The sequence below is a fragment of the Canis aureus genome, chromosome 11, assembly GCF_053574225.1.
Source record: "Canis aureus isolate CA01 chromosome 11, VMU_Caureus_v.1.0, whole genome shotgun sequence".
NCBI classification, from domain to species: Eukaryota; Metazoa; Chordata; class Mammalia; order Carnivora; family Canidae; genus Canis; species Canis aureus.
Genome location: NC_135621.1, coordinates 19,173,013 through 19,195,121, shown reverse-complemented (window position 1 = coordinate 19,195,121; position 22,109 = coordinate 19,173,013). Strand labels below are relative to the sequence as shown.

General features: G+C 41.8%; 1 long non-coding RNA gene across 2 annotated transcripts in view; it reads right to left on the bottom strand.

Moving 5' to 3' along the window:
- Positions 1-1,902: 1,902 nt before the first annotated feature.
- Positions 1,903-22,109, bottom strand: part of LOC144323456 (uncharacterized) — an 82,150-nt gene continuing 61,943 nt past the window's right edge. For both annotated transcript variants that reach the window (XR_013388885.1, XR_013388884.1), the window contains 3 exons: positions 6,698-6,920; positions 5,255-5,384; positions 1,903-2,213 (listed from right to left, as the gene is read on the bottom strand). This is a non-coding gene — a long non-coding RNA (uncharacterized LOC144323456). The remainder of the gene's footprint in view (positions 2,214-5,254; positions 5,385-6,697; positions 6,921-22,109) is intronic.

Sequence of the window (22,109 nt, the reverse complement as noted above, 5' to 3'; positions counted from 1 at the left end):
GCCCAGCAGCTTTCACACATTCCTCTAGATTCCCTGCACCCAGTGAAGGTCTTGGGTGTCGGCACTCGAGCCTCTCTCATAGGGAGGCAAGTGCAGATTTTATTTTTGTCACAGTACTAAGGATTGTGCAAACAGGGGAGAGGGGAACTGTACTCCCAGCCATCCCTCCCACCTCACTCTTGCTGACTTAGGAGCAGGTTCTGTGAGGGATCACTTTTGTGATGCCCATACCTAGAGCGCCTTTTCACCCTTTGGGAAGAACTGAGGGTAGCTCAGCACTGCTACTGTGTGACCTGTAGGTGCAGAGGGAGTGGGTCTCTGGCTGTACCAGCACCTGGTGCCAACCAGAAGTACTCTGTGCAAGTTAAGATATGTGTGCTAGAGCTTATCTCAAGAGTTTGTCTCTATCCAAGACCAAAGGCAATGACCTGAAACAAAACCTCTTCTGCTCTATTCCAGGAGATTCTAACCAAACATAAACAAGGGTTTTGATGCTTGCCAGTAACAAAAGGAGCCAGAACTGGTCTTCACAGAATGATCATTAGATAAAAATAAGAGAAGAATATGGCCAACTGCACAATCCAATCTCAGGGTAGAATGCTTCTTACGATTGTATACAAATAACCCCACTATTTATGACAGAATAGACCAAAGAAGAGCAACTTTGTGGCTCAGTAGATTAAGTGTCTGACTGCAGCTCGCATCATTATCCCAAGATCCTAGGAGTGGGCCTGTGTCAGCATCCACGGTCTGTCTATTGGCTGCCTCCTTGGATAGCTCAGGTCTAAGATCCAAAAATGAGGAAGCTGTGACCTCCCTGCCCTGGGGATTCCTGCAGTGGAATTTGCTGGCCTGATATGACTGTTCAATTTCCATTGGTCTGTGGGCTCCTATCATGTGGCAGGCACTGGGTGAGGTCCTGGCATCACTCAGACAGGAAGCTCCACATTCAGGTCCTAGAGGAATCCCAGCAGGGGCTGCTTGTAAGCAGAGGAGAAGACTATGACTCCACACATATGTTCTGGTTGTATTCAGATGAATGAAGCAGAGGGGGGACACCTTAATCTCTTCAGGAGCATACTCCTTTCCTTCCTGATGCAGGCTAGAGCCTGGGTAGGTGCCTAGTTTAGTGTGGGACTCCCTTATCCCAGACAAATTGAGCAGGGAACTTTCCAAACTGGACCTGGATCCCAGGCCAGGGGTTTTAGAACAGGGGCTGCTCAGGGCTGAATTCTGTGGAGACAAGGAATGAGGGAGGTTTTGTTGATGACTTTGCAGTGACCACCAGGAGCAGTGGTCCTGTTACTTTGAGTGTGAGGACACAGAGTTTGGACCTGAGAAATTGAAGACCATTTCAGGGTAACCCTCAAAAGGATGTCCTGTGGGCCTTTTAAAGGGAGCTGCAAAGAGCACCTTGACTCTGGAATAAGCCTCCATCCCTTTGCTGAACTCACTGAGCACTGGAGTCCATGTCCCTGCCCTTCCTCCTATCTCCATGGACACAAAATCCTTACCTGAATGCCACATGTTTGCTTCTAAAAACTTGACCATGGGTCTCCACCTGGACGATTGGTTTTCCAGTGGTTTCTTTTTTGTGTATTTTTTTTATTGGAGTTTGATTTGCTAACATATAACACCCAGCGCTCATCCCAAGTGCCCCCCTCTGTGCATCACCCAGTCACCCCATCCTCCCACCCAACTCCCCTTCCACAACCCCCTGTTTGTTTACCATGGTAGGAGTCTCTCATGCTCTGTCATCCTCTGTGATTTTTCACAACACTTTTTTGTTTTTTTCTCTACATCCGTGATCCTAATTCCAGTGAGAACCCAGAATCACATTGGTTCTCCTGACTAAAGACAGGAAGAGACTGGTTCCTGAACAAAACTAAACCAATCACGAGAAACTGTTGCTGAGGGAATTTACCCCATCATGCTGTTTATTTCCAGCTTTGGTGTCACCAACATAAACATCTTCTCGAATAAGGTAATGCTTGGCAAGAGGCAACCACTCCACACTCTTCCAAGCTGGAATATTATGTATATCGTCCCAAATGGACACTGTCTGACTTTCATTGGAATTTGTGTGGATAGAAACCAAGAAAGTGACATTCGTTCCTCAGTCAAAGATCCTCAAGCTCGCCTTGACAAAATTAATTTCACTTCCACTCTGATCTTCTGGAAGAGTGTAATGACCAATGGATCATAGGATGCATCTAGAAGGACACAGAGTACCCATCAGTACATTTTCATGCCACTCAAGAATAACTCAGGGAGGGGTGCCTGAGTTGCTCAGGCATTTAAGAGTCTGCCTTCAGCTCAGGTCAGCCTTCTGGCACCTGAAATCAAGCCTAGTGTGGGGCTCCCTGCTCAGCAAAGGGTGTGTTTCTCTCTCTCTCTCTCTGCCCCTCTCAACCTGTTCTGCTCTCTTTCTCTCAAATACTAAAGCTTGAAGAAAATTAGAGAGTAATTTTGGGACTCTTGCTCATTATAAATGGAGGACTGGAGAATATGAAGCAATTGGTTACCCAGAATGGGCTGATATGCACAGTTTGGACACCCATGGTCTTATGACTCTAAAATATGCTGTGTAATGAGGTTTTTTTCTTTTGTTTTTTTTTTCTTTTGAGAATATTGACTAAGTCCATCGTGTGGTGTCAGTGGGACATATCTGCTGCAGAATCTACCTCACTCTTTCGCTCTCCTTCTCCCTATCTCTGCATTTCTCTGTGTCTCTATCTGTCTATTTTCCTCTGTCCTGATCTTCTCTCTTTCTCACACACACATACACTCGCACACTCACACACTGTATAGAGTCAACAAGTCACCTCCCCAATCCTATTTTACTCATACCCACTCCACACAGAGATACTACTTTGGCTCTCTAGGATTATAGAAACATGGGCTTGTTTTCTTAGCTAGAAAAGCTGCCTATATCACACACACCCCAAGCTTCGGAACATGGAATCTGGGTGTCTGTCCAGACTGAGTACAACAGGGTTGCCCTATCTGCCTTACTATTTGAGATTTTTCCAAGAGAGAGACTGATCCCAGAATACATACCAGTTTCGATGTTTCTGAGATGATCTGCAGTTACACATAAGAAGATAAGGTGGGGGTCGGTTCATGTGTGTACTTTGTCATAGGTTCTCCTGGTGAGTATTGAACTTCAAATGAACAACAGTAGTAATGCCATGGGCCCCCAAACGAAGCACAGATTACACCCATGGAGAAAGCATGAGCTTTTTTTGGGGGATTGATCCCTCAAGTTGACTGAAGAAGAATTTCCAAATTCAGAATTCAAGGTGGAGAAAGTGCTTCTGAGTAAATGTCCCTTACCCCAGAGTTAACATCTTCCCCTTCCAACACACCACCAAAAAATACACTGTTCCTTATTATATGTGTATTCACATCAAAAAGAGGAAAACCAAGAGAGCGGCATTTATAATTCAGGCAAAATGGGGCAGACTTAGCACAGAAGTGGGTGAAGAGTTATTCACTGAGTTTTGGTGGACAACACCTGGTACCACAGCCTAAGCAACATCTAGGAGTACACAGGATAACTATCAGTGCTTTGTTTGTGGTGCTCAGGTATTAGTGAGATCAGTGTTTATATGGATACAGGGGAAGACTGGATGGTAATGACTGGGTAATAAGCATAAAGGAAGCTACTGCTAGGCTGTCTTCATTGCTGGATGAGGAAAAACCTTCAGCTCAGGCCAAGATCCAAGGGCCTGGGATCCATCCCCTTTTTGGGCACCCTGTTCAGCGGGGTTGTGATTCCACATTTCCCCCTGCCCTACCCTTGCACACACTCTCTTTTGCTGTCTCGCTGTCTCTCTCTTTCAAATAAATAAAAACTTTTTTAAAAAAAAGCAATGACAACTTTAAGTAACATGAAATAATCAATGTAAAATACAACTGATGTGCACAGCAAATCCAAAGATAGGTTCCCTTTGCTTATAGAGCTTGTTTTGAAGCCCAGCTAAATGTTGCTACCTTCTTGATGTCTTCCAAAACCATTTCTGCCTCTGTAGATCCACATATGCTGTCATCTCTTTTGTACGGTTTTGCACTTGATTTCAACCGTCTTTTGGTAGGTGTTTTCAATGTTAGGCAATCGTTATATTCTGTTCTATTCAGTCTATTACTCTACTGCATTTTTCACTAATCTGTTATTTTTAAAATCATCCATTGTGGGAGATATTTAAATACTGAATGTATACCATTTACAAATAGCCATAGTTGTGAGAAAGAGCGGAGGGGACAGGCTTCAACATATTCATTAAAAAAATCACAGGGTGAAAGGTACAGCATAAGGAATATGATCAATGGAATGGTTATAGTGCTCTATGGGGGCACAAGTATCTATGCTTGAGGTGAGCCCAGTTTCAATAACCATAAGTTCAATCAAGTGTGGTACACCTGAAACTAATGTAACCTTGTGGGTCATCTTGTCCCGATTTTAAAAGCAGTAATAATGTGGGCACCAGAGTGGTTTCTTTGGTTGAGTGTCTCCCTTTGGCACAGGTCATCATCCCTAGGATACTAATATTATGCATATGTAAAACACACCCTAATGCAGAGCAGTCCTTAATATAAGTTGTCTACATCAATAATAATAATATCTCTACATCGCTCTGTACTTTGTGATAAATGTTCCACGCTGATGTAGTTGTGAATAATTCTGGAAATTGTGCCCCAAACAATAGGGTGATAGGGAAATTTTATATTATATGCTGCATTGTGACACTCCCTAACTCTAAAGTCAGTAATATGTTCTATTTATTAAAACATAAGAGGTTTATTTGCTAATATTTAACATGGACTAATATGTCCAAGTGTTAGCTTAACAACACCTACCATTAAATCTGACCAAATGAGTTCTCAATGCGATTTTACTATTTCGGTATAAACTAATGACTGGCCATTTAAATTAAGATTTTCACACATGAAAAATAAAAAATATGGCTTAGTATATTTGTCTTTAGTATGGCACCCTAAGCAAAATTGAATAATGATTCTTTGTTTTTTTTATTGTATAGAGAGCAAAAGGGAAAGTGTAAGGAAGAGAGGGGCAGAGGGAAAGGAAAAGAAAGTACTATGCAGGCTCCATGCTGAATATGGGTGAATCTGATGACTTCCAGGTCATGACCAGAGCTGAAACTAGGAGGCAGAAACTTAGCTGACAGAAACAGCCAGGTGCCCCTAGAACAATATTTCTTGAGTACATTTAATGAATGAATTTTCATGTTACCTTCCATTGACTTCTTTGATGGATGAATTATTCTTTTCTGCAAACTTGAAATATTTTCGCCCACTTTTCAGTCCAGGTGTACACAGTTGGTTTCAAAATAGTTTTTGTTTTGGGTTTCTGACTGTAGATCCTGGGAAATGGATGACCATAGAAAGAGCTCTTGACATCTTTATGTTAGAAGACCATCCCAAATGAGTGATAACATTATCAGAGTTCAAACTTTTGACCCCATTACACATCATTGACTTGCAGAGAAACCTGAGTCATAGTGGGCTGTAGAAAGGCCTTGGAGTTGCCGTATTCTTAAAGAAGCCAACAGAGAATATAAACTGAAAAAGCATGACGAAAAACAACATGGAGTTCCCCCCCTCCATATTTAAAAAGATCTGTCATATAATTTAGCAATCTGAGTTTTGGCAAATAGGTCAAAAAGAATTGAATTCTGAATTTCACAGAGATATCTTCACATATTCTGCAGCACCTTTCACAACACCCAAGAAAAAGGAAAAGACTTCATGTTTATTGATTAACAAAAGGAAAAAAATTAATGTCTACAATGAAATACTATCCCACGTTAAGAGGAAGGAAATCTTGGGCAGCCTGGGTGGCTCAGTGGTTTAGTGTCTGCCTTCAGCCCAGGTCCTGATCATGGAGACCCGGGATCGGGTATAATTAACTAATTATATATACATGTTTCAATGCAAGTAGACTGGCTATTTGTTACATAGTTGAGAAAAATATATTTTCACCATGCTTACACCTTACATGGGGAGAAATGGGATGAGGGTTAGAATAAAGCTAGTATCTATAAAAAGTGTAACTTTGGAAAATGCCCAAAGTGTAAAAAGTAATGTGTGTTTGTGACATTAATTGAAACATAGACACTCATATTCACAGGGTGACTTTTGAGCAACCATTTAGATGAAGGTAGCAACATGTCCCCGCAAATACAGAACTACATACCCATTTTGGGAGAAACAATAAGGAAGACATTGTAAACCATTGATAAAACAATGTCAAATATCCTCCATATCAACCTTTCGGGATTCACACTTAATTTCTGAAATGAATAATTTGAATATAAAATTTGGGACAGTACCAAAACCTGGAAATAGATGTGGCCATATTTCCCCCTTTGAGGACCTTTGTGATGACAAAGGTGAGGAGTGTGGGTCACCTGTTCTTCCAGGTGATCATGAGGGATGCAGGATATAATAGGAAGTAAGACATGTTTTCGAAATGGAGGCACAATATTAAGACAGCTAGTTTGGTAGAATAACCAAAAATAGAAATGGAGGACTAGAACAAACAAAAACACATAGGTATGACTCCGCATGACAATTAGGGGAGAGGAAACTTTAAACAATAAGATAAATAGTTTGAAAAACAGTTAACTATCCAGTTGGTAACAAAGACATCTTCAGAAGATCCTTATGAACATACCTTCGCAGGAGCAACAATTGAGATTGCCCATCATCAAAGATGCTAGATAGAGAGCTGAGAACTCACTCAATATCAACTTTGAACTGCTCAGCTCAAAGAGTAGAGTTGGGGAGAAAGGCAGAGATATATTTCTCATCACCATGGGAACATGTGACATCATAGTCCTTTCACAGTGAATGCAGCTGCACAGCAACCAACTTCTGCTATCTAGACGGGAGTATATCTGGGGAGACAAGGGTGGTATTTGAGAGGAAACACTTTGTATCAGAATCTCTATTTTGAGCTTCCTGAGGACCCTACACACTGTTTTCCAGAGTGGCTGTTCCATGTCTCATTCCCATCGTCAGTGTCAGGGGGTACCCCTTTCACCACATCCTCGCCAACAGTAGTTGTTAAATTTAGCCATTCTCACCAGTGTAATTTGGTATCTCATTGTGGGTTTGATTTGTATTTTCCTGTTCACAAGTGATGTGGAGCATTCTATCATGTGCCTTTTCGCCACAAGTAGGTCCTCTTTAGAGAAATGTCTTTTCCTATGCTCTGTCCATTTCACAAGTGATATTAAAATATGTCATTAAAATATAAAAGTTTAAAAAAAGATTTCAAAAAGAAGAGTTGATTAAATAAGAAATTAGGTGAATTGGGAATATATGAAAAAATAGAGTACAATTTTATCTTGAAAGAAAAATGAATCATAAAAGGAAAACCTTGAGTAGCTATGCTATGTTCCCCCAGTTGTGGAAGTTCCAGTACTGTTTGGTCAGGAAATGTGTGGGTCACCTGTCCTTCCAGGTGATTGTCCCCAGAATAGCCTGCTGCACATATTCTCAGGTGTCTCTGCCTGGGTAGCTTCACTGACCTTGTCAAGGGGCCAGTCTCACTGTAAGCTGTTTGCTCTGTGAGCATTTTGTTCCCTGGAACCTTTCATGCTTATTTTGGGGGTGAGAGGAAAAAAGACCGCACATCGATCTCCAGCCCCAGAGATGAGTGATGCGATGATTGACAAATCTGGAGATGCCAAATTGCCTGCCTACTCCAATTCCCCCCTCGTAGACATGGGGGGACACTGAAATATGCAAAGTTTAGGTTTCCTCAGGCAGAGTCTTTGCTGCTTTTGCTCTCACCCCCTCTTCCTGGAAGAAGTGGAGGTTTATCCCTTTTTGTGGTTGCTGACCCCCCCGCAAGGAGAAGGTTCAACTTCTCCAATGGTCACCCACTCTGCTTCTCCCAGATGAATGGGGAGGATGCATTCCAGTCCCCTGTATGGACCCAACATGGACCACGGTCATCTGGCCTGGCCGGTGATCGTGGTTGATGGCTCCACAACCTAAACATTCTCCCAGGCTTGCTGATTTAAACCCATTTGCTTGAACCAATACTTGGGAACTCTGCTGGCTCAGGCACATGGGTACTTTCTGGCCTCCAGGAATATAGAGATCCTACTAACTTACTCGTGGTTCTGCACCATTTCACCAATGAGCCCCTTTTAGGGAGGAAAGTCTCTTGAGGAGCAGATTTCTAAAGGTCCAGATTTTGAATTTCAGGGCTCTTTCACTTTCATGCAGCTGGCTTACACGTGCTCTCACCCCCACTCCGCCCATTATCCTCTGATAAATCCATTCCATTTTATTTCTCCACACTCCACTGTGCATAATTTTTTCACTTTTTATTTATAGAGTCAACCATTCTGGTTTAGACTTCAGCTTGAATTCACTGGTGTTTAGGATGGCTTGAAAGTTATGTAGCTAAATATAGGGGACTAGCTGACATGAGGACCTCTACCCCACCATCTTACATCCATTTGAAATTTGTTTTCTAATGGGTCTAATCCAAACTGATGCAGATGATTAGTCCCTGAAACCTGTCTTTTCCCAAGAAATTCAGGTTTGTTTTTCAAAGAAATTGAGCTTTATTTAGGATCACGTAAACTAGAGACAAGTAGGCTTGTCCCTCTATAAGCGAATGAAAGAGAAACTTCAGTTCAACCCATACATGGAAATACTATTTTGTAATAAAGTGATTGAGCTCTTAAGGAGCCTCTGTGTCTCAGTCGGTTAAGCTTCTTACTGGATTTTTCCACAGATCATGACCTCAGGATCTTAGTTCAAGCCACGCAACAGCCACGTGCTGTGCCTGGAGCCTGCTTAAGATTCTCTCGGGATCCCTGGGTGGCGCAGCGGTTTGGCGCCTGCCTTTGGCCCAGGGCGCGATCCTGGAGACCCGGGATCGAATCCCACATCGGGCTCCTGGTGCATGGAGCCTGCTTCTCCCTCTGCCTGTCTCTGCCTCTCTCTCTTTCTCTCTGTGTGACTATCATAAATAAATAAAAATTAAAAAAAAAAAGATTCTCTCTCCGTCTTCCTCTGCCCTTACCCCTTACACTTGCACTTTTTCCCACTAAATAAATATTAGAAATAAAATAATTGAGGTATCAAGCCACCAAAAAGACATGGATGAACATTAATTGAACAATTAAAAGTTAAAAAAATAAGGAAATCCCAAACAGTGACATGTTTTATGACTCTAATTGTGAAAAAAAAGAAAGCTGTACAGATGACAAATCTAAATGGTTACTAAGATTTCTATAGAAAGTGCATAAGCATTAACAGTTGAATCATGGGAATTAAAGGCAGTGAACTGACACTGTACATGGTGCATGCATGATATTATGCATTTGTCAAAACCTGAACTATGGCACATCACAGAGCTGACCTTCATAGAAATGGTAGACTTCAATGAATAACAATATCACTATACTGGTTTCTTCTTCATGACAAAGGTATGTTCTACAATGATGCAAGGTTTAATAACTGTGGAAATTCTGTGCCAGGGAATAGGGATATAGGGAAACAGATTATATTACTTGTTCAATTATTCTGACTTATTCTAAATAATAAAGTCTATTCATTAAAAAGTAATAAGATCAATTTTTGGTAATGTTTAACAACAAACTAATAATCAAACACTAGCTTCATAATATCTACCATCGAATGAGATCAAACTTGAGTTGTAAATTAAATTTTTCTACTGTGGTTATAAAGTAATGACTCAATAGAAAATTAAAATGTACACACATGAAACGAAAATAATATGCCTTAGTATGATTCTCGTAGGTATGCCACACTGAGTAAACTAGAATAATGATTCATTTTATTATTTTTTTTAAGGCAGAAAGAGAAAGTATGAGGAGAGGAGGGGCAGAGGGAAAAAGAAAATCTAGAGCAGACTCCATAGCCAATGCGGAACTCAACATGGGGTTCAATTTCAGGATCCAGAGATCATGACCTAAGTAAAAATCAAGAGTTAGACACTTAACTGACAAAGCCACCCAGGTGCCACTAGAATAATTAATCTTGAATCAACTCAGTGAATGAATTTCCATGGTATCTTCCATTGAATAATTTGTATAGTATGTCCTTTTTTTTATTTAGTATGTCCTTTGTTATCTCCAAGATACAGGATTTGCTGTCCCACATCCTCAAGGAGATAGCAGATCGATTTGAAAGGTTAGGAATGTTGTTGTCACATGTACTTGAATAAGACCCTGGGAAATGCATTACAATACAGTGAAATGCTGACCTCTTGCTGTCAAAACCATACAAGAATGAGTGATAATTTTCTCAGCGTTCAAATATTTGATCCCATTACTCATCATTTACCATGCAGAGCCACCTGTGTGAGAGTGTGCTTTAGAAGGTCTTGGAGTTGACACACATTTAAACTACCCAACAGAAAATAAAACTGCTGACTTTAGTGCTAAAAACAATAGGGAGGGGTCCCTGGGTGGCGCAGCGGTTTGGCGCCTGCCTTTGGCCCAGGGCTCGATCCTGGAGACCCGGGATTGAATCCCACATCAGGCTCCCGGTGCATGGAGCCTGCTTCTCCCTCTGCCTGTGTCTCTGCCTCTCTCTCTCTCTCTCTCTCTCACTCTCTCTCTTTCTGTGACTATCATAAATAAATAAAAATTAAAAAAATAAAAAAATAAAAACAGTAGGGAAACCTCAAAAGACTTTATTTTTTTCTGAAACACAGAGGTCTTTTATTTTTTTCAAGTAAATCAGATTATTTATTTATTTATTTTTATTGTAGATCAATATGCCAATATATATTTACTCAGTAAACATTCTCAAAAAAACAAAACATACACAAAAAAACAAAATCATTACACAGCACATATTAGAGTCCTGATACCAAGGGTGGCCCAACAGTGCAGATCAGACCATGCTGGTAACCAAATGCCTCTGTATTCTCTAGCCCTCTATTTATAATGAGCAACAGTCCCAAAATTATTCTCTAGTTTTCTTCAAGCTTCACTTTATGTATTTGAGAGAAAGAGAAGAGGGTGAGAAGGGCAGAGGGAGAGAGGCAAAAACATACCCTTTCCTGAGTGGAGAGCCCTGCACTAAGCTTGATTTTAGGTCTCAGAGAGCCTGACTTGCGCTAAAGGCAGACTCGTAAATGCCTGAGCAACTCAGGCACCCCTACCTGAGTTATTCTTGAGTGGCATAAAAATGTACTGATGGGTACTCTGTGTCCTTCTAGATGCACCCTATGATCCTTTGGTCATTACTCTCTTCCAGATGATCTGAATGGAAGTGATACTTAATGATATCAACGTTACTAGTGAAACAGTCACTTAATTGTCCACCTTGTGGACAAGGTATGATCCCATGTTCAGGATTCAGCTCCATGTTGTGTTATAGCTCATGGGTAGCCTACTTCTCATTCTAACCCTGTCCCCACTCATGTTCTCTATTTCCATCCCTTTCCCTTTCTCTCCCCCAAATCAATCAATCACTCCTAACTAACCGGCTCTGCAGGTTGTAGGGCAGCACAGCCTGGGAGCTTGATTACTGCAGTGCAGGCCCCGGAGCACAAGGCACCAGGGGACATAGCCCAAGATCCTATGCTCCCCTGGGGCAGGTGGAGGCCGGGAGGACACAGGAGAGCAGGGACACTCCGGCCACAAAGTGCCCCGAAGCTGTACAGATCAGCAGCCCCCGCCCCTGCCCCAGGAACAACCAGGCCCCTGTGGACTGGGAGCTGTGGAAGTTACTGCTGGACCTGACTTCAGAGCTGGAGAGCTGGCCACCACCGCTGTTGTTGCTCCTCCTCCTGTCACCCTGTGCCTGGGATGGAGCTGAGCAGCCAGGGAGCAGACACATCACAGGATAAACAGCTCCCATTGAGCCATGAACTTGGCAGGGGGCGGGGCAGCTCCCACAGGTTCACAGACCTGAGAATCAGCACAGCAGCCGCTCCCCAAGGAGACCAGCTGAAAGGGCAGGGGAAGCAAGATCGTGACCAAGCACCGCTGGAAAGTTCCAGGGGAAGTCTAGGGACTTATATAGAATCAGAGGATACACCTCCTTGTTTTTTGTTTTCTGTTTGTTTTACCCCCACCCATCTTTTTCTCTTTCTCTCTTTTTTCCATTACAACTTGTTTTTAGCAACTCTGCACTGAGCAAAATAACTAGAAGGAACAACTCATCACAAAAGAAAGAATCAGAAATAGTACTCTCTCCCAGAGTTACAAAATTTGGATTACAATTCAATGTCAGAAAGCCAGTTCAGAAGCACAATTATAAAGCTACTGGTAGCTCTGGAAAAAAAGCATAAAGGATTCAAGAGACTTCATGACTGCAGAATTTAGATCTATTTAGCCCGAAATTAAAAATCAATTAAAGGAGAGGGAGGAGCAAGATGGCGGAAGAGTAGGGTCTCCAAATCACCTGTCTCCACCAAACTACCTAGAAAACCTTCAAATTATCCTGAAAATCTATGAATTCGGCCTGAGATTTAAAGAGAGACCAGCTGGAATGCTACAGTGAGAAGAGTTCGCGCTTCTATCAAGGTAGGAAGACGGGGAAAAAGAAATAAAGGAACAAAGGCCTCCAAGGGGGAGGGGCCCCGCGAGGAGCCGGGCTGAGGCCGGGGCGAGTGTCCCCAGGACAGGAGAGCCCCGTCCCGGAGACGCAGGAGCTGCACCGACCTTCCCGGGCGGAAAGGGGCTCGCAGGGAGTTGGAGCAGGACCCAGGAGAGCGAGGATGCCCTCGGGCTCCCGGGGACAGTAAAGGCAACTGCGCGCCCAGGAGAGTGCGCCGAGCTCCCTAAGGGCTGCAGCGCGCACGGCGGGACCCGGCGGGACACGGAGCAGCTGGAGGGGCTCGGGCGGCGGCTCCGCGGAGGGGGCTGCGCGGCCGGGGAGCGCGAATCCAACAGCGCAGGCTCCGGAGCACAGGGCGCCGGGACACAGCCCAGGATCCGGCCTCCCCCGGGACAGGCAGAGGCCGGGAGGGCCCAGGACAGCAAGGACGCTCCTGCCCCGAGCTGAGCAGATCAGCGGCCCCGCCCCGGAGCCTCCAGGCCCTGCAGACGGAGTTCCTGCCGGAGCTGAATCCAGGTTTCCAGAGCTGCCCCGCCACTGGGGCTGTTCCTCCTGCGGCCTCAGGGGGTAAACAACCCCCACTGAGCCCTGCACCAGGCAGGGGCACAGCAGCTCCCCCAAGTGCTAACACCTGAAAATCAGCACAACAGGCCCCTCCCCCAGAACACCAGCTAGACTGACAACTTCCAGGAGAAGCCAAGGGACTTAAAGAACACAGAATCAGAAGATACTCCCCGGTGGTTCTTTTTTTGTTTGTTTGTTTTTGTTTTTGTTTTGTTTTGCTTTTTGATTTGTTTCCTTCCCCCACCCCCTTTTTTTCTCCTTTCTTTTTCTTTCTCTTTTTCTTCTTTTTTTTTTTCGTTTTTTTTTTCTTTTTCTTCCCTTTTTTTTTCTCTTTATCTTTTCTTTCCTTCTTTCTCTCCTCTCTTTTCTCTTTTTCCCAATACGACTTGCTTTTGGCCACTCTGCACTGAGCAAAATGACTAGAAGGAAAACCTCACCTCAAAAGAAAGAATCAGAAACAGTCCTCCCTCCCACAGAGTTACAAAATCTGGATTACAATTCAATGTCAGAAAGCCAATTCAGAAGCACTATTATACACCTACTGGTGGCTCTAGAAAAAAGTATAAAGGACTCAAGAGACTTCATGACTGCAGAATTTAGAGCTAATCAGGCAGAAATTAAAAATCAATTGAATGAGATGCAATCCAAACTAGAAGTCCTAACGACGAGGGTTAACGAGGTGGAAGAACGAGTGAGTGACCTAGAAGACAAGTTGATAGCAAAGAGGGAAACTGACGAAAAAAGAGACAAACAATTAAAAGACCATGAAGATAGATTAAGGGAAATAAACGACAGCCTGAGGAAGAAAAACCTACGTTTAATTGGGGTTCCCGAGGGCGCCGAAAGGGACAGAGGGCCAGAATATGTATTTGAACAAATTCTAGCTGAAAACTTTCCTAATCTGGGAAGGGAAACAGGCATTCAGATCCAGGAAATAGAGAGATCCCCCCCTAAAATCAATAAAAACCGTTCAACACCTCGACATTTAATTGTGAAGCTTGCAAATTCCAAAGATAAAGAGAAGATCCTTAAAGCAGCAAGAGACAAGAAATCCCTGACTTTTATGGGGAGGAGTATTAGGGTAACAGCAGACCTCTCCACAGAGACCTGGCAGGCCAGAAAGGGCTGGCAGGATATATTCAGGGTCCTAAATGAGAAGAACATGCAACCAAGAATACTTTATCCAGCAAGGCTCTCATTCAAAATGGAAGGAGAGATAAAGAGCTTCCAAGACAGGCAGCAACTAAAAGAATATGTGACCTCCAAACCAGCTCTGCAAGAAATTTTAAGGGGGACTCTTAAAATTCCCCTTTAAGAAGAAGTTCAGTGGAACAGTCCACAAAAACAAAGACTGAATAGATATCATGATGACACTAAACTCATATCTCTCAATAGTAACTCTGAATGTGAACGGGCTTAATGACCCCATCAAAAGGCGCAGGGTTTCAGACTGGATAAAAAAGCAGGACCCATCTATTTGCTGTCTACAAGAGACTCATTTTAGACAGAAGGACACCTACAGCCTGAAAATAAAAGGTTGGAGAACCATTTACCATTCGAATGGTCCTCAAAAGAAAGCAGGGGTAGCCATCCTTATATCAGATAAACTAAAATTTACCCCAAAGACTGTAGTGAGAGATGAAGAGGGACACTATATCATACTTAAAGGATCTATTCAACAAGAGGACTTAACAATCCTCAATATATATGCTCCGAATATGGGAGCTGCCAAATATATAAATCAATTATTAACCAAAGTGAAGAAATACTTAGATAATAATACACTTATACTTGGTGACTTCAATCTAGCTCTTTCTATACTCGATAGGTCTTCTAAGCAAAACATCTCCAAAGAAACGAGAGCTTTAAATGATACACTGGACCAGATGGATTTCACAGATATCTACAGAACTTTACATCCAAACTCAACTGAATACACATTCTTCTCAAGCGCACATGGAACTTTCTCCAGAATAGACCACATATTGGGTCACAAATCAGGTCTGAACCGATACCAAGAGATTGGGATTGTCCCCTGCATATTCTCGGACCATAATGCCTTGAAATTAGAACTAAATCACAACAAGAAGTTTGGAAGGACCTCAAACACATGGAGGTTAAGGACCATCCTGCTAAAAGATAAAAGGGTCAACCAGGAAATTAAAGAAGAATTAAAAAGATTCATGGAAACTAATGAGAATGAAGATACAACCGTTCAAAATCTTTGGGAAGCAGCAAAAGCAGTCCTAAGGGGGAAATACATCGCAATACAAGCATCCATTCAAAAACTGGAAAGAACTCAAATACAAAAGCTAACCTTACACATAAAGGAGCTAGAGAAAAAACAGCAAATAGATCCTACACCCAAGAGAAGAAGGGAGCTAATAAAGATTCGAGCAGAACTCAACGAAATCGAGACCAGAAGAACTGTGGAACAGATCAACAGAACCAGGAGTTGGTTCTTTGAAAGAATTAATAAGATAGATAAACCATTAGCCAGCCTTATGAAAAAGAAGAGAGAGAAGACTCAAATTAATAAAATCATGAATGAGAAAGGAGAGATCACTACCAACACCAAGGAAATACAAACGATTTTAAAAACATATTATGAACAGCTATACGCCAATAAATTAGGCAATCTAGGAGAAATGGACGCATTCCTGGAAAGCCACAAACTACCAAAACTGGAACAGGAAGAAATAGAAAACCTGAACAGGCCAATAACCAGGGAGGAAATTGAAGCAGTCATCAAAAACCTCCCAAGACACAAGAGTCCAGGGCCAGATGGCTTCCCAGGAGAATTTTATCAAACGTTTAAAGAAGAAATCATACCTATTCTCCTAAAGCTGTTTGGAAAGATAGAAAGAGATGGAGTACTTCCAAATTCGTTCTATGAAGCCAGCATCACCTTAATTCCAAAGCCAGACAAAGACCCCGCCAAAAAGAATTACAGACCAATATCCCTGATGAACATGGATGCAAAAATTCTCAACAAGATACTGGCCAATAGGATCCAACAATACATTAAGAAAATTATTCACCATGACCAAGTAGGATTTATCCCTGGGACACAAGGCTGGTTCAACACCCGTAAAACAATCAATGTGATTCATCATATCAGCAAGAGAAAAACCAAGAACCATATGATCCTCTCATTGGATGCAGAGAAAGCATTTGACAAAATACAGCATCCATTCCTGATCAAAACTCTTCAGAGTGTAGGGATAGAGGGAACATTCCTCGACATCTTAAAAGCCATCTATGAAAACCCCACAGCAAATATCATTCTCAATGGGGAAGCACTGGGAGCCTTTCCCCTAAGATCAGGAACAAGACAGTGATGTCCACTCTCACCACTGCTATTCAACATAGTACTGGAAGTCCTAGCCTCAGCAATCAGACAACAAAAAGACATTAAAGGCATTCAAATTGGCAAAGAAGAAGTCAAACTCTCCCTCTTCGCCGATGACATGATACTCTACATAGAAAACCCAAAAGTCTCCACCCCAAGATTGCTAAAACTCATACAGCAATTCGGTAGCATGGCAGGATACAAAATCAATGCCCAGAAGTCAGTGGCATTTCTATACACTAACAATGAGACTGAAGAAAGAGAAATTAAGGAGTCAATCCCATTTACAATTGCACCCAAAAGCATAAGATACCTAGGAATAAACCTCACCAAAGATGTAAAGGATCTATACCCTCAAAACTATAGAACACTTCTGAAAGAAATTGAGGAAGACACAAAGAGATGGAAAAATATTCCATGCTCATGGATTGGCAGAATTAATATTGTGAAAATGTCAATGTTACCCAGGGCAATATACACGTTTAATGCAATCCCTATCAAAATACCATGGACTTTCTTCAGAGAGTTAGAACAAATTATTTTAAGATTTGTGTGGAATCAGAAAAGACCCCGAATAGCCAGGGGAATTTTAAAAAAGAAAACCATATCTGGGGGCATCACAATGCCAGATTTCAGGTTGTACTACAAAGCTGTGGTCATCAAGACAGTGTGGTACTGGCACAAAAACAGACACATAGATCAGTGGAACAGAATAGAGAATCCAGAAGTGGACCCTGAACTTTATGGGCAACTAATATTCGATAAAGGAGGAAAGACTATCCATTGGAAGAAAGACAGTCTCTTCAATAAATGGTGCTGGGAAAATTGGACATCCACATGCAGAAGAATGACACTAGACCACTCTCTTGCACCATACACAAAGATAAACTCAAAATGGATGAAAGATCTAAATGTGAGACAAGATTCCATCAAAATCCTAGAGAAGAACACAGGCAACACCCTTTTTGAACTCGGCCATAGTAACTTCTTGCAAGATACATCCACGAAGGCAAAAGAAACAAAAGCAAAAATGAACTATTGGGACTTCATCAAGATAAGAAGCTTTTGCACAGCAAAGGATACAGTCAACAAAACTAAAAGACAACCTACAGAATGGGAGAAGAGATTTGCAAATGACATATCAGACAAAGGGCTAGTTTCCAAGATCTATAAAGAACTTATTCAACTCAACACCAAAGAAACAAACAATCCAATCATGAAATGGGCAAAAGACATGAACAGAAATCTCACAGAGGAAGACATAGACATGGCCAACATGCATATGAGAAAATGCTCTGCATCACTTGCCATCAGGGAAATACAAATCAAAACTACAATGAGATACCACCTCACACCAGTGAGAATGGGGAAAATTAACAAGGCAGGAAACAACAAATGTTGGAGAGGATGCAGAGAAAAGGGAACCCTCTTACACTGTTGGTGGGAATGTGAACTGGTGCAGCCACTCTGGAAAACTGTGTGGAGGTTCCTCAAAGAGTTAAAAATAGACCTGCCCTACGACCCAGCAATTGCACTGTTGGGGATTTACCCCAAAGATACAAATGCAATGAAACGCCGGGACACCTGCACCCCGATGTTTCTAGCAGCAATGGCCACGATAGCCAAACTGTGGAAGGAGCCTCGGTGTCCTACGAAAGATGAATGGATAAAGAAGATGTGGTTTATGTATATAATGGAATATTACTCAGCTATTAGAAATGACAAATACCCACCATTTGCTTCAACGTGGATGGAACTGGAGGGTATTATGCTGAGTGAAGTAAGTCAGTCGGAGAAGGACAAACATTATATGTTCTCATTCATGTGGGGAATATAAATAATAGTGAAAGGGAAAATAAGGGAAGGGAGAAGAAATGTGTGGGAAATATCAGAAAGGGAGACAGATCGTAAAGACTGCTAACTCTGGGAAACGAACTAGGGGTGGTGGAAGGGGAGGAGGGCGGGGGGTGGGAGTGAATGGGTGACGGGCACTGGGTGTTATTCTGTATGTTAGTAAATTGAACACCAATAAAAAAAAAATCAATTAAAGGAGATGCAGTCCAAAGTGGAGGTTCTAACGATGAAGGTTAATGAGGTAGAAGAACAAGTGAGTGACATAGAAGACAAGTTGATGGCAAGGAAGGAAGCTCAGAAAAAGGATAAAAACAATTAAAATCATGGGGAAAGGATAAGGGAAATAAATGACAGCCTCAGAAGGAGAAATCTACGTTTAATTGGGGTTCCAGAGGGAATTAAAGGTGACAGACGTCCAGAAAGTGTATTTGAACAAATCTTAGGTGACAAATTCTCTAATTTGGGGAGGGAAACCGGCATTCAGATCCAGGAGAGAGAGAGAGATCTCCTGCTAAAATCAATAAAAACCGCTCATCACCTTGACATTTAATAGTGAAACTTGCAAATTACAAGATAAACAAAAGATCAATAAAGCAAAAAGAGACAAGAGATCCCTAACATTTATGGGGAGAAGTATTAGGTTAACAGCAGACCTCTCCACAGAGACCTGGAAGGCCAAAAGCGGCTGGCGGGATAGATTCAGGGTCCTAAATGAGAAGAACCTGCAGCCAAGAATACTTTATCCAGCAAGGCTCTCATTCAGAATAGAAGGAGAGATAAAGAGCTTCCAACATAGGCAAAAACTGAAAGAATATGTGACCACCAAACCAGGTCTCCAAGAAAAACTAAAGGGGACTGCAAAAGCAGTCCTGAGGGGGAAATATATCACAATACAAGCATCCTTCCAAAAACAAGAAAGAACTCAAATACAAAAGCTAACCTTCAGCCTAAAGGAGCTGGAAAAGGAACAACAAATAAAAGCTTCCACCAACAGAAGAAGGCAGTTAATAAAGATCCGAAAAAAACTCAATGAAATAGAGACCAGAAGAACGGTGGAATAGATCAACAAAACCAGGAGTTGGTTCTTTGAAAGAATTAATAAGATAGATAAACCATTAGCCAGCCTTATTAAAAAGAAGAGAGAGAAGACTCAAATTAATAAAATCATGAATGAGAAAGAGAGATCACCACTAGTAGCAAGGAAATACAAACAATTAAAAAAAACTTATTATGACAGCTTTATGCCAATAAACTAGGCAATCTAGAAGAAATGGACCATTTCTGGAAAAACACAAACAACCAAAACTGGAACAGGAAGAAATAGAAAACCTGAACAGGCCAATAACCAGGGAGGAATTTGAAGCAGTCATCAAAAACCTCCCAAGACACAAAAGTCTAGGGCCAGTCTGGTTTCCCAGGGGAATTCTATCAAACGTTTAAAGAAGAACCCATACCTATTCTGCTAAAGCTGTTCAGAAAGATAGAGATGGAGTACTTCCAAACTCATTCTATGAGGCCAGCATCACCTTAATTCCAAAACCAAAGACCCCACCACATAGGAGAATTATAGACCAATATACCTTATGAACACAGATGCAAAAATTCTCAACAAGATACTAGCCAATAGGATACAACAATACATTAAGAAGATCATTCACCATGACCAAGTGGGATTTATCCCCGGGATGCAAGGCTGGTTCAACACTCGTAAAACAATCAATGTGATTCATCATACCAGCAAGAGAAAAATCAAGAACCATAGGATCCTCTCAATAGATGCAGAGAAAGCATTTGACAAAATACAGCATCCATTCCTGATCAAAACTCTTCAGAGTGTAGGGATAGAGGGAACGTTCCTCAGCATCGTAAAAGCCATCTGCGAAAAGCCCACAGCAAATATCATTCTCAATGAGGAAACACTGGGAGCCTTTCCCATAAGATCAGGAACAAGACATGGATGTCCACTCTCACCTCTGCTATTCAACATAGTACTAGAAGTCCTAGCCTCAGCAATCAGACAACAAAAAGACATAAAAGGCATTCAAATTGGCAAAGAAGAAGAAGTCAAACTCTCCCTCTTCGCAGATGATATGATACTGTATACTGTACATAAATCTCAAAAAACTCCAACCCAAGATTGCTGGAACACATACAGCAATTTGGCAGTGTGACAGGATACAAAAGCAATTCCCAGAAGTCAGTGGCATTTCTATACATTAACAATGAGACTGAAGAAAGAGAAATTAAGGAGTCAATCCAATTTACAATAGCACCCAAAAGCATAAGATACCTTGGAATAAACCTAACCAAAGAGGTAAAGTATCTGTACCCTAAAAGCTACAGAACATTTCTAAAAGAAATGGAGGAAGACACAAAGAGATGGAAAAATATCCCATGCTCATGGATTGGCAGAATTCATATTGTGAAAATATCAATGTTACCCAGGGCAATTTACACGTTTAATACAATGCCTATCAAAATACCATGGACTTTCTTCAGAGAATTGGAACAAATCATGTTAAGTTTCGTGTGGAATCACAAAAGATCCTGAATATCCAGGGGAATATTAAAAAAGAAAACCATATCTGGGGGCATCACAATGCCAGATTTCAGGTTGTACTACAAAGCTGTGGTCATCAAGACAGTGTGGTACTGGCACAAAAACAGACACATAGATCAATGGGACAGAATACAGAAGTGGATCCTCAACTTATAGGTCAACTAATATTCGACAAAGGAGGAAAGACTATCCACTGGAAAAAAGACAGTCTCTTCAATAAATGGTGCTGGGAAAATTGAACATGCACATGCAGAAAAATGAAACTGGATCATTCTCTTACACCAGACACAAAGATAAACTCAAAATGGATTAAAGATCTAAATGTGAGACAAGATTCCATCAAAATCCTAGAGGAGAACACAGGCAACACCCTTTTTTCACTTGGCCACAATAACTTCTTGCAAGATACATCCACGAAGGCAAGAGAAACAAAAGCAAAAATGAATTATTGGGACTTCATCAAGATAAAAAGCTTCTGCACAGCAAAAGAAACAGCCAACAAAACTAAAAGACACCCTACAGAATGGGAGAAGAGATTTGCAAACGACGTATCAGATAAAGGGCTAGTATCCAAGATCTATAAAGAACTTATGAAACGCAACAGCAAAGAAACAAACAATTCAATCATGTAATGGGCAAAAGACATGAACAAAAATTTCACAGAGGAAGACGTAGACATGGCCAACAAGCACATGAGAAAATGTTCTGCATCACTGGCCATCAGGGAAATACAAATCAAAACCACATTGAGATACCACCTCACACCAGTGAGAATGGGGAAAATTAACAAGACATGAAACCACAAATGTTGGAGCGGATGTGGAGAAAGAGGAACTCTCTTGCACTGTTGGTGGGAATGTGACCTGGTGCAGCCACTCTGGAAAACTGTGTGGAGGTGCCTCAAAGAAAATGAGTGAGAATATCAGTGAGAATGACAAACATGAGAGACACCTAACTCTGGGAAACAAACAAGGGGTAGTAGAAAAGGAGGTTTGTTGGTGGTTGGGGTGTTTGGGTGATGGGCACTGAGGGGGACACTTGTCGGTATGAGCACTGGGTATTATGCTATCTGTTGGCAAATTAAACTCCAATAAAAATAATTTTTTAAAAATAGAGCTGTACACTTACATGACTGAGTCATCAAGGTGTCCCTAGAATAGTTATATTTAAATCCATGCTTGAATTTCCATGGTA